Source organism: Psammomys obesus, unplaced genomic scaffold (assembly GCF_907164565.1).
Source record: "Psammomys obesus unplaced genomic scaffold, mPsaObe1.curated_primary_1811, whole genome shotgun sequence".
Taxonomy (NCBI): Eukaryota; Metazoa; Chordata; class Mammalia; order Rodentia; family Muridae; genus Psammomys; species Psammomys obesus.
In genome coordinates this window covers 8801417-8814913 of record NW_026594083.1, presented here as the reverse complement: position 1 = coordinate 8814913, position 13497 = coordinate 8801417, and positions in this window count along the sequence as shown.

Below are 13497 nucleotides of genomic sequence, written 5' to 3'. Positions count from 1 at the left end.
CGTTGTGTAAAAATACCACAATTTCTGTATCCATTCCTCCATTGATGGACATGTCGGTTGTTTCTAGGTTCTGGCTATTACAAATAAAGCTGTTACAAACGTGGTTGAGCAAATGTCCTTGCTGTATACTTGAGTATATTTTGGATATATGTGTAGGAATAGTATAGCTGGGTCTTGAGGTAGCACTATTCCTAACTGTCTGAAAAAGTGCCAGATTGACTTCTAAAGTGGTTGCACCAGTTTACATTCCCACCAGCAAGTGTTGGGAAGGAGTGTTCCCCTTTCACCACAACCTCTACAGCATGCCTTGTCATTTGAGTTTCAAAATGAGTAAATTTTCAACAAGAGATTGAGAACAGCATATATAGGTTTAAAACCTCCAAAAATCACATGCAGGACAAGAATAACTCAAAACCTAAAATAAAACTGTGCAGTCTAGAATACTAAATGATAAAGACATAAACTGAGTCAATTTTGAGTTTTTAATCAGTGTTTGTGTGTGTGTGTGTGTGTGTGGCTTTGCGGTATATGTGTTTATTAATAAAGTGTCCTTTATTATTTTTTTTCCTTTCAGCTTTTTATTTGTTAGCTGCTCTTTTTGTTTTTATCCGTGTTTGCCTTTTTTTATTTACTTGTTATTTTTACTAAGAGAAAGAGAATAAAGGTGTCGTGTAGGTAAATGCAGAGAGTTTAGGAGTGAAAACTATTAAGAGAATATACTGTATGAAGATCCAGAAGGAGAGTAACAGGACCAAAATATCTGAGCAGAGGGGTATTTTCTGAGACAGATATGCCATCCAAGGACCATGCCTGTAGATGACATAGAACCTCTGCAGAGATGTAGCACATGGAAGCTCAGTGTCCAAGTAGGGAACAGGGACTGTCTCTAACATGAAGTCAGTTGCTAGCTCTTTGATCACCTCCCCCTAAGGGAGGGGAGCAGCCTTGCTAGGCCATTGAGGAAAACATTGCAAGCCAGTCCTGATGAGACCTGATAGGCTAGTGGACTGGGAGATAAGCATGGAAGGAAAAGAGGAAAAGGGGTAGGATAGAAGGGGGAAAGAGAGGGCTACAGCTGGGATAAAAAGTGAACAATTTGTAATAAATAAAAAAAAAAAATTTAAAAAAATTAAATGAAAGAAGTGCTTCTATCTTGAGTTCTGTTTTGGAAGTAACCATAGAAAAATAATCTAAATTAGATGTATTTCCTTAATATTTAAAGCCACGAAATCCTATTTAAGATTTAAGCTGCTATCTTTCGTGCTCCCATGGATCTGTAGGATTAACAGAGTGAAAATGGTCATCCTGCTAAAAGAAATCTACAGATTCAATGCAATTCCCATCAAAATACCATCTTAATTCTTTGCAGATCTTGAAAGAAAAATTCTCAACTTCATATGGAAGAACAAAAATCCAAAATTACAAAAAGAATCCTGTACAACAACACTGTCTGGAGGTATCTCCATCCCTGACCTCAAGTTGTACTACAGAGCAACAGTAATAAAAAGTGCACGGTATTGGCATAAAAATAGAAAGGAGGATCAATGGAACCACATAGAAGACCCAGATATAAACCCATACGGATACTTGATTTTTAACAATGAAGCCAAAACCATACAATGGAAAAAAAGACAGCATCTTCAACAAGGGTGCTGGTCTAACTGGATGTCTACATGCAGAAAAATGAAAATAGAACCATATTTATCACCTTGCACGAAACTAAAGTTCAAGTGGATCAAAGACGTCAACATAAAACCAGACACACTAAATCTGTTAGAAGAAAAAGTGGGGAAGTACCATGACCTCATTGGCACAGGATCCAATTTCCTGAACAGAACACCAACAGCACAGGCTCTAAGATAATATAAATCAATAAATGGTACTTCATGAAACAACTGAAAAACTTTTGTAAAGCAAAGGACACTGTCATCAGAACAAAATGACAGCCTACAGACTGGGAAAGGATCTTCACCAACACTAAGTCTGACAGAGGGGTAATATCCCAAAAGCAAGAAAACAAGTAATCCAATGAAAAAAATGGGGTACGGAGCTAAACAGAGAATTCTCTCTAGCAGAATATCAAATGGCAGAGAAACACTTAAAGAAATGCTCATAATCCTTAGTCATCAAGGAAATGCAAATTAAAACTGCCCAGAGATTTCACCTTATACTCATCAGAATGTCTAAGATCAAAAACTCAAGTGAAAACACATTATGGAGAGGATGTGGAGAAAGGGGAACCTTACTCCTCTACTCGTGGGAATGTAAACTTGTACAACCATTTTTGAGATCAATCTGGTGCTTTCTCTGATAATTAGATCCAGCTCTACCACTTCCAGGCATATATCCAAATTATACTCAAGTACACAACAAGGACATTTGCTCAAACATGTTTGTAGCACCTTTATTTGTATTAGTCAGAACCTGGAAACGACCCAGTGGCCCCTCAACTTAGGAATGGATACAGAAATTGCAGTGCATTTAAAAGTGAAATACTACTCAGCAATTAATCCAGGGAAATTATGAAATTTGCAAACAAATAGTGCGATCTAGGAAAGATCATCCTGAGTGAGGTATCCTAGAAGCAGAAAGACATATACTCACTTATAAGTGGATATTAGACATATAATATAGGATAAACATACTAAAATCTGTACACCTAAAGAAGCTAAGCAAGTGGACCCTGTGTAAGATGATCAATCCTCACTCAGAAAGGCAAATGGGATGGGCATTGGAAGAGGGAGGACACAGGAAATAGGACAGGAACCTACCACAGAGGACCTCTGAAAGACTCTACCTAATTGGGTATCAAAGCAGATGCTGAGACTCATAACCAAACTTTGGACAGAGTGCAGGTACTCTTATGAAAGAGGGGGGAAATAGAAAGACATGGAGGGGACAGGAGTTCCAGAAGGAGAGCAACATAACCAAAAAATCTGGGCCCAGGGGTATTTTCTGAGACTGATACTCCAACTAAGGGCCATGCATAGAGATAATGTACAACCCCTGCTCAGATGTAGCCCATGGCATTTCACTATCAAAGTTGATGTCCTAGTAATGGGAAAAGGGACTGTCTCTGACATGAACTTAGTGGCTTGCTCTTTGATCACCTCCTGGGGAGCAGCCTTACCAGGCCACAGAGGAACACAATGCAGCCAGTCCTGATGAGACCTGATAGCCTAGAGTCAAATGGAAGGGGAGGAGGACCTCCCCTATCAGTGGACTTAGAGAGGTGAATGGGAGGAGATGAGGGAGAAGGGATTGGGAGGGAATGAGTAAGGAGACTACAGCTGGGATACAAAATGAATGAACTGTAATTAATATAAAAATAAATATTAAAAATTAATTTATCTTGAATCTTAAATGAAACTATTAGGAATGTGGAAATTTTAAAAGAGTGCTTTTGGGAGAATGAGGTCTCTGAGGATGTGATGTTGAAGGAATGGTGAAATCCTGGATTGTTTCTCTTAATGACACAGCTAAAAGGTGGACATACAAGAAGGCCACATTATTGATGTATCTTTCTCTTCCAAGGGCTGTCAGGCTCAGTCTCCTAACTGCTGGGAGAGAAATCATGAGAAAGAGAACACCTTCCCTTTTAAAAATTGTTTATTTCAGTTACTATGATTCACTGATACCTGACTAAAATAGTGATTATGACATTTAATATTATTTCCTTCAACAGAACAAAGTATATTTAAAAACTTGTGTTAGTATTTATGTAATGTCTCGCAAACATTGTAAATTTTGTCTTACACATTTACGAATGTTTATGGAAATAATTCTGTATATTAAATTGTTTGTTCATCAGACTCTAGTAATGTTTTATTCAATGTTTCTAAACATTGAATAAAACAATTTAAACAAAGTTTAAATTTGTTTAAATAAAGTTTCTAAACAGAGCAGGACACTAATAATGAGCTACATAATCATTATCATGGTCAGTGGTGATAATTTTGTTTTGCTTTAATTGTGAAAGGCAGAAGTGAAAATTTGTAAATTTAATGATAAAACATTCACATGGAAACATAAAGCACTTTTTCTCATTTGCTAATCAAAACCTGTAAAATAGAAAGTTAGAAATATAAAAGCAGATTACTTTAATCAGGCTGAATCTCTTAGTACTTTTGGTGCTATGCCATTTATACAGAACATGTTTTACATTTTTAAAGTAAAATGGTACACAATTTTATATATTGACAATAATATCATTTAACAAACTATTGTCATTTAACAAACTATTGTTATTAGAATGTAGTCATGAAAAGTCTCAACCATTTTATTCAAAAAATTCCTGCATGTTAAGAAATATTTGAAAGATATCAATTATTTTTGTAAATTTGTTCACTGATTACTTATACTAACAACTGTAACCCTGTAATTGTAATCATGCAACAGTGCACTTGAGATATTGGTTGATTAAAATGACTTGGGTATAAGCAAAAAGATTCAATATGATTAGAATATAAAATATCCAGGTCACCAATAAAAAGTAACATCATTTATCACTCAATTTATGCTTTCTTGCTTAGCACATTGTGATCAAAGCTGAGAACAAAATAAAAAGAAGAAAAATGAAACCTCAATTAAAGACAGATTATACTGTCACAATCAAAAATAAAGAATTCTAAGTTAACTGTGGTGGGTGAAAATCTTCTTCATCGATTTCTACCTCCAAAATCAAGTAATTTTAATAATTGTATGTGTATCACAATAAAAAAAGAAAATAAAACATTTGCTACACTCAGTGTTACAGAATAAAGTGTAGCAGATAGGATTTTTTTTTTTACCTATCTGCTAAGTCTGCATGTCTGAGTCTAAGATAAAGAAACTCCCTAAAATTTAGGAACTCTGTGTCATGAAGACTGAAAGTTAATGTATACATGTAATGTGACAATGTGCTAAATACTTTAATCCTCATTTTTTGCTGACTCAGAAGAACAAGTAGATTAAATATCAGATGATTTCTTTGATTTGCAGTTGCTCAGATGGTTCTTTGTGTCACTGCTTATTACTTCCCCGTTTCAGAAGTTGGCCTCTGCTTGTTCATGTTCTTTGAAGAAAAGCTAGTTACTCTTCATATATCCCTCTTCCTAAAGACAAGACTAGAAATGTGAGAAATGTGCTTGCTTTTAAAACATTTTTCCTAGTTTATCAGAAAATACCTGTATGTATATTATTGAAAAATCACACTGAGTTTGCTATGGTGGCATATATCATTAATCCCAGTACTCAGGAGGCAGAGGCAGGTGGATCTCTGAGTTCATGGCCACCATGGTCTGTAGACCAGGACAGTAAGGACTTCACAGAGAAAACCTGTCTCCAAAACAAAACAAACAAACAAAAAATCAAATTGCCCTAGCTTAATGGAAATGTCAAGAATATTTCATTTATTCATTCATTCACTCATCCACTCATAGTTCTTTTCTTTCAAATATACTGTAAGTGCTTTGTTTATGTACAGTAAGCAATATGGCAGCAGAACGTGTCTGCGTGGAGTGCATATCAGAATAAGACTGGAGGAAATGTGTAAACATGCAATATGTAGCTATGAGATGTCACAATTGTGTGTGCAAAATAAGGTAATGGATGTCATTTTAGTGAAAAGTATGGAACATGATGTAATGACCTAGTGTTGTCTAAATAAGCCTTTAGTATTTTATTTTCTTATTTTGGAAAAACATCAGTTCAAAAAGTGTAGTTTTATTTTAAGGAGAGAATTCTGATGCTCTAAAGCTCTAATAGGATAGGTAGAGAAAACAGAATAGATGAATGTTCTGTTATTTCTACTTTGTCTAAAATAGTAAGAGACTTATGAATAGCAAGTGATAAATATCTTGGGGACAGAAATAGGCATGGTATATCATAGAAATAATCACATCATGTATATCCTATCACTCTAATAAGGAAGTATAGGGCTCAAGGCTAACTGGCATCCAATATTTTGTGTTCCATAAAATGTTTAATAGAATTAGTTCATAAGAAAACAGATTTTGGGAGGTCTGGTAGATACTTATTTGTCATTATTAAAACATGTGTTACATGCTTAGACCACAGGATGTGTTAATGGTGTTCAAAATTGTTGGTAAAATGTGGTCCACTCTCCACGTGCTTATTGAATGTAGCACATGAAGTCTTATCTACAGCAACAGACACTGACAGAGATCAAGATGATACAAAAAGGAGAGGAAGAAGCCAAAGTATCTTTATTTGTACATGATATAATTATTTAAATAAGTTATCATAAAATTTCACCAGGAAAACCTTACAAAGTAGCAAGGCAGCAATACACAAAATAAATACACAAAAATAAGTAATCTCAAAAAAATAAGTAATCTCCTATATATAAATGACAAATGGAGTAAGAAAGAAATCAGGGAAACAGCTTTTTTTTTTTTTTTTTTTTTTTTGCAATAGCCTCAAGTAATATAAAATATCCTGTCTAACTCTAACCAAGCAAGGAAACAGCAGGTATGCTAAAAACTTTAAAATGTTTAAAAAGTATCAGAAGATGAAAAGAGCTCTTGTGCTTATGCATGAGTAAAATTAATAGTAAAAGTTACCATTATATTACAGCAATCTACAGAGTCAATGCCATCTACGTCAAAATTCCAACACAACTAGGAAAATTGCTTCCTCAAGATCCAGCTATACCACTCCTAGGATATATCCAAAAGATTCTCAAGTACACAATAAGGACATTTTCTCAACCATGTTTGTAGCAGTCTTATTTTTAATAGCCAGAAGCTGGAAACAGCCCAGATGCTCCTCAGTGGAGGAATGGATGCACAAATTGTGGTATATCTACACAATGGAATATTACTCAGCAATAAAAAAACAAGAAAATCATGAAATTTGCAGTTAAATGGTGGGATCTGGAAAAGATCATCCTGAGTGAGCTATCCCAGAAGCAGAAAGATGCACACGGCATATACTCACTCATATAGACATATAATATAGGATAAACCTACTAAAATCTGTACTTCTAAAGAAACTAATCAAGAGGAAGGACTCTTGCTAAAATGCTCAATTCCTATCCAGAAAGGCAAAGAGACTGGACATCAGAAGAAGGAGAAAAGAGGGAACAAGTCAGGAGCCTGACACAGAGGACCTCTGAAAAGCTCTGCCCTGCAGACTATCAATGCAGATGCTGAGACTTATGGCCAACCTTTGGGCAGAGTGCAGGGAATCTTAGGAAAGAAGTGGGAAACAGTAAGATCTGGAGAGGACAGGAACTCCACAAGAAGAGCAGCAGAACCAAAAAATCTGAGCACAGGAGTCTTTCCTGAGACTGATATTCCAACCAACGACTATGCATGGAGATAACCTAAGACCCCTGCACAGATGTAGCCCATGGCAGTTCAGTATCCAAGTGGGTTTCATTGTGATAGGAACAGCGACTGTCTCTGACATGAACTAATTGGCTTGCTCTTTAATTACCTCCCCCTGAGGGGGAAGCAGCATTACCAGGCCACAGAAGAAGACAATGCAGCCACTCCTGATGAGACCTAATTGACTAGGATCAGAAGGCAGGAAAAGAAGACCTCCCCTATCAGTGGACTTGGGGAGGGGCATGCATGCAGAGGGTGGAGGAAAGGAGGGATTGGGACAGGAGGAGGGAGAGAACCACAGGAGGGATACCATCTAAATAAAGTGCAATTAATAAAGAAAAAAAATTCCAACACAAATCTTCACAGAACTTAGAAGTATATTTTTTAGCTTTATATGGAAACAACAACAATAAAAGTACCAGATAGCTATAAAATTTCTGAATGAGAAAAGTTTGGAGGTATCATCATCCCTGTTCTCAAATTGTGCTATAACACTATAAGAAAAATAGCATGGAATTGGCACAAACCGGACATATTAATCAATGAAATAGAATCACACACATTTGGGCACCTGGTTTTTCATAAAGAAACTAGAAATACACACTGAAAAAAAAAAACAAAAGACAACATCTTCAGTAAATGGTGTAGGTCAAACTAGGTGGCTCCATGCAGAGAATTCAAATAGATTCATATTTATCACGTATACAAAATCAAAATCAAATGGATAAAAGATTTAACATGAGGCCTGGTGCACTGAATCTGATAAGTGAGAAAGTGAGGGAGAGTCTTGAACTTGTAGGCACAGGAAAAGACTTCCTGAACAGAACACTGAACAACAATGAACAACTGGGACCTTACAAAACTGAAAAGCTTCTGTTTGGCAAGGAACACTATCATTCAGTTGAAAAGGCAGGCTACAGAATGGGAAAAAGATCTTTATTAACTGTGTATCCAACAGAGGGCTAAATCCAAAATATATGAAAACTCAAAAAATTACATCAAGAAAAAATGAGAGAATTAAAAAAAATGGGGAACATATTTGAACAGGGTGTTATCAAGAGGGAAAACGCAAATAGATGAGTGAAAACAGTGAAAGAAAAGTTCAGGAAGCTTAGTCATCAGTGATATGCAAATTTTAAAAAAAAGACATCTCCTGTTTGCTGGTGAGGAGGCTTAGGAAGAACACTAATCCATTGCTGTAGGAGTGCAAGCTTGCACAGCCTTAGTGAAAATCAGTGTGGCAATTCCGCAGAAAGACTGAGCAATACCACACTTGGACATGTGTTCAAAAGATGCTTCATCCTATCACAGAGACACTCAGTCAGCCATGTGCATTGCTATTCTATTCCTAATAACCAGAAATTGAAAATAATAATAATAAAAAAAAACAAAACACAAAAGCTAGATTTCTACCAAGGGAAGAATGGGTAAAGAAAATATGGTCCATTTATGCAATGAACTATTACTGCACTATTTTTAAAAATGGTACCATAATTTATTTTAATTTCTATTTTTTGGAATTAATTTATTTTATTATTTTTATCTTATTTACTTATTTTTACAATTTATTCATTACATATACTGATTGTAGCCCCTCCTTCAGCTCCTCCTAATTCCACCTGCCCTTTTTCTTCAGGGATTGTAAAATTTTCAGGCCAAATATAATATAGGATGTCATACTAAAATCTATACACTTAAGGAAGCTAATCAAGAAGGAGGAACCACAGTAAGACGCTCAATTTTCATTCAGGAAGACAAACGAGATGGACGTCGGAATAGGGAGAAAATAGGGACCATGTCAGGAGTCTACCACAGAGGGCCTCTGAAAGACTCTACCCAGCAGGGTATCAAAATATATGATGAGACTCATAGCCAAACTTTGGGCAGAGTGCAAGCAATCTTATGAAAGAAGGAAGAGATAGAAAGACCTGGAGGGCACAGGAGCCCCACAAGGAGAGCAACAGAACCAAAAATTCTGGGCCCAGGAGTATTTTGTGAGACTAATACTGCAACCATGGACCATTCATGGATATAACCTAGAAGCCCTGCACAAAAGTAGCCAGTGGCAGCTCAGTGTCCAAGAAGGTTCCCCGATAATAGGATCAGGAACTGTCTTTGACACAAACTCTTTGACTGGCTCTTTGATTACCTCTACCTGAGCAGGGAGCATCCTTACCAGTCCAAAGAGGAGGACAATGCAGCCAGTCCTGATTAGACCTGATAGACTAGGGACAGATGGAAGGGGAGGAGGACCTCCCCTGTTATTGGAATGGGGGAGGGGCATAGTAGAAGAGGAGGTAGGGTAGGATTGGGGGGGGCTTGGGGGGGGGGGGCTACAGCCGAGATACAAAGTAAATAAACTGTAATTAATATAAAAAATAAAATAAATTTTAGGTCAATACATGTATCTTGAGGCAAAATGTATCTTCAATGAAGTAACCAAGACTCAGAAGAACAAATACAGTCTGTATTCACATAATACCTGAGTTTTAGCTGTTAAGTCATACACAGTGTCTTTTAGGGCCCTGGTTATCTCACTCAGGATGACTTTCTAGTTCTGTCCTCTTTTATGCAAATGTTACTATTCATTGTTTAACTATCAAATGATATTCCATTATAATATGTAAATGTCCCTCATATACTTTATCCATTCATATGATGATAGATATCTAGGTAGTTTCAATTTCTGGGTATTATGAATAGAGCAGCAATGAATAAGATTGGGCAAGTGTCTTTGTGGAAGAATGAAGCATCCTTTGGGTATATGCTCAAGAGTGTTATAGCTCTATCATGAGGTACATCTATTCCTAGATTTCTTGGTAGCTATCACACTGATTTCCATAGTGGCTAAACAAGTTTTTACTCCAAGTTTTGTGTACCAGTTATATATTTGGGGAAGATAGATTTCAAAACAAAGAGACCATATTCTGACAGAGAGAAGAACGGAGGCCTTTACTAAGTATCAAAACTTTCTTCCAGAGAACTATGCTACTATATTAGCATAATTTGGGGTGAAACTGACACTTAAACTAATACATTTTACTAAAAATTTCACTAAAAGGAAAAAAAGTGTTATAAATGCATATACTCAGATAGAGACATTAAAACTCATTGTAAATATAGATACAAGTATGAAAATAAAATCCTACATATAAGTAGAAGTATAAGAAAAAGAAAATTTTAGTTCAATAATTTTCAGAAAATGACTATTGTCTATTCAATCATCATAAGAATTCAAAATATCCAGTAAATTTCCACATTAACTCATACTTTGATATTTACTATTATGTGAATTAAAAACATATTTTATTTATAGTTAACTTATAATTACTTTACCTTATGTAATCTTGAATTTAAACCTGCAATTGAGAGACTTCTGTAGAATAAATCTGGAAAGATTAATTTTTTTTAATAAATGTTTATCTCCTCTGTGATGTTTGTATTATGTGATTCTTGCAATCATATCTCTCCTGCTGAAAACTCTTGGCTGGCTTTGCACCCTGAAAATTTCTTGCACAAAGTTTTGACCAGTTAGGTACAGAATTTGTTGTTTCTCATCACATTTTTTTCTGTTTGTTTGGTGTACATTTCAATTACCCCTATTTTGAAATTAAAGGTTATTTACAGATGAGAAAATATATTTTACAAATAATAATTTCAGTCTTTATATATATAAGTATATTTTTGTAGTATTTTAATACATCATGGCATTAAATGATATTATATATTTTAAATTCTTACAGATCAATATAAAAAGTTACTGTATGTACTTAAGGAAGTAAAACACATTTATGGTATGCTATCTAGTTTAACTCTTATCTATTTCAGGTAAGAAAATTATATCAAGTTGTGATAATATTCTAAAATAAATTTGTATATTTCTGGTAACTGAACTTTCTATGGTTGCAGTATACTTCTGACATTTGAGAGCTCTTTATATATATAATAAAATAATTATTTTTTTATTTATCAGAGATGAGATTCAGTATACTATGTGAAATTCCTTTCTTATAACAGCTGGTAAATTCTAAATTTCTTTGATGATGTTCTACTGATGATAAGCCATTCTATAAATTACAACACATAATGCATTAATTGGTTAAAGTAGTTTCTAGGATTTTCTCAACAGAATGAATGGATCATTTTCATATGTTGAATCTATGTGGGTAGATGCCTAGAAAGAAATATTTTGTGGTTGTTTATTTTATTTTGTTTTGTTTTTTTTGTTTTTTGAAATATAGAGGAAAATCCAGTCAGGAAAACCAGCTTCTGATAATTTCTGTATTTACATATTTGCAACATGTGAGAACATAATTTCCTCATTTCAGATTTAGAAATTATTTTGAAATAGCATGAAATTAAGCAGGTGACAAGAACATAGTTACTTATTTAAAAGTTCTAAAATGTAATGTTGTCTGAAGAACAATACATATGAGCCATTGTTCTGCCTATATGAACACTGAGGTTTTAATTTTAATGCACATTCAAAAATGAATGAATTATTTTCCAATTCAGTAAAGCACCCAAGAAGTGATGAATACAGTGTCATCATGTCTTAAAAAAGCTCAGAAGGAAATGCCATGTTTAGGAAAGAGCAGAAAAATCATAACTCTACTTGATTAGTTAAAGTCACATTTTCCTTATTTAACATTTATGGATTCTGCCAAGAAATGAGGTAATTTTCATTTTTATTACTACACTTAAATATAGACTCCTCAGTAATAAAAGCCTGTAAATATGTAAGGGAACACTGTGGTTTTGAGTCACTGCTCTTAATATTTTATGAATCCTGAAAGTCATTACTGACCTTAAAACTATAGTTTTCCTCTATTTTCTTGATACTTTGACACTAAATCTTGTTATATTTCTTATTCTGGTACCCCCTTGTTTATACTATTAGTGATAAATCTGAACAGCGTTTTTTTTGAATAATGAATAATTTTGAACAATGAATCATTTACTGTCTTTATACTTTAAATTTGATTGTACACCCGAAATGTCAAAATATGTGATTCTAAATGATATGCAAAATTATGTTTTCAAAAATCAATAATTTTGATGTTTCCCTTTTTAGAAAAGTTTTAAATCATTGATCTTATTTTTCTGATATTATTAACATAAATTTATTATCGTTTACAGTTACAAATCACATTATTTCACTTGAAACTATGTAAAAGTTCACACAGCAAACAAAATAAAATGATAGTAATATGTACTATGATGGTTATCTTATCCATCTAGTTTTGAAATGAAATGAAATTTTTCCAATATAAAATAAATAATATTTTTCCTTACCAATTTTATGTATATACAGTTATGATAGTTACTCAAAACTTGGTTAAATAATTTCAATCAAAATGGAGTATCCAAGTGGGTCCCCTAGTAAGGCGAAGAGCGACTGTCTCTGACATGAACTCAGTGGTGGGCTCTTTGACCCCCCTCCCCGAGTGAGGAGCAGCCCTGCCAGGCTACACAGGAGGACAATGCAGCCAGTCCTGATGAGCCATGATAAGCTAGGGTCAGATGGGAAGGGAAGGAGGACTTCCCTAACAGTGGACTTGGAGAGGGGAATAGGAGGAGATGAGGGAGGGAGGGTGGGATTATGAGAGGATGAAGGAGGGGGCTATACCTGGGATACAAAGTGAATAAATTGTAATTAATATAAAAAGTAAAAATTAAATTTAGAAGTGGACATTTTGCTAAAATTTGTCATAAAATACAAAATATCATTTTAGTGGATTATCAGTAAAAGCCAATAACCAATGAGAGAGTTAAAACTCTATTTGAAATCACTAGAATCTGGAAACAACCTCGATGTCCTTTAACCAAAGAATGGATAAAGAAATTGTGGAACAGTTAAACAATGGAATACAACTCAGTTACTAAAAACAAGGAAAACATGAATTTTGCAGACAAATGGATAAAGCTAGAAAAGATGATCCTAATACAGCTCAGACCCAGTAAGACTCGCATTAAGGTATGTAATAACTTCTAAGTGGATTTTAAGCATATAGTAGAGGATAGCCACACTACAACTCACAGACCCAAAGAAGATAAAGAGGCCCCATGGGAGGATGTTTAACTCCCACTCACAAGTAGAACTATAATAGACAGAGGAAGTGGTTGAAGAGAGGGTACAGGGTAAGAGAAGAAAGGTGGAGAGAAA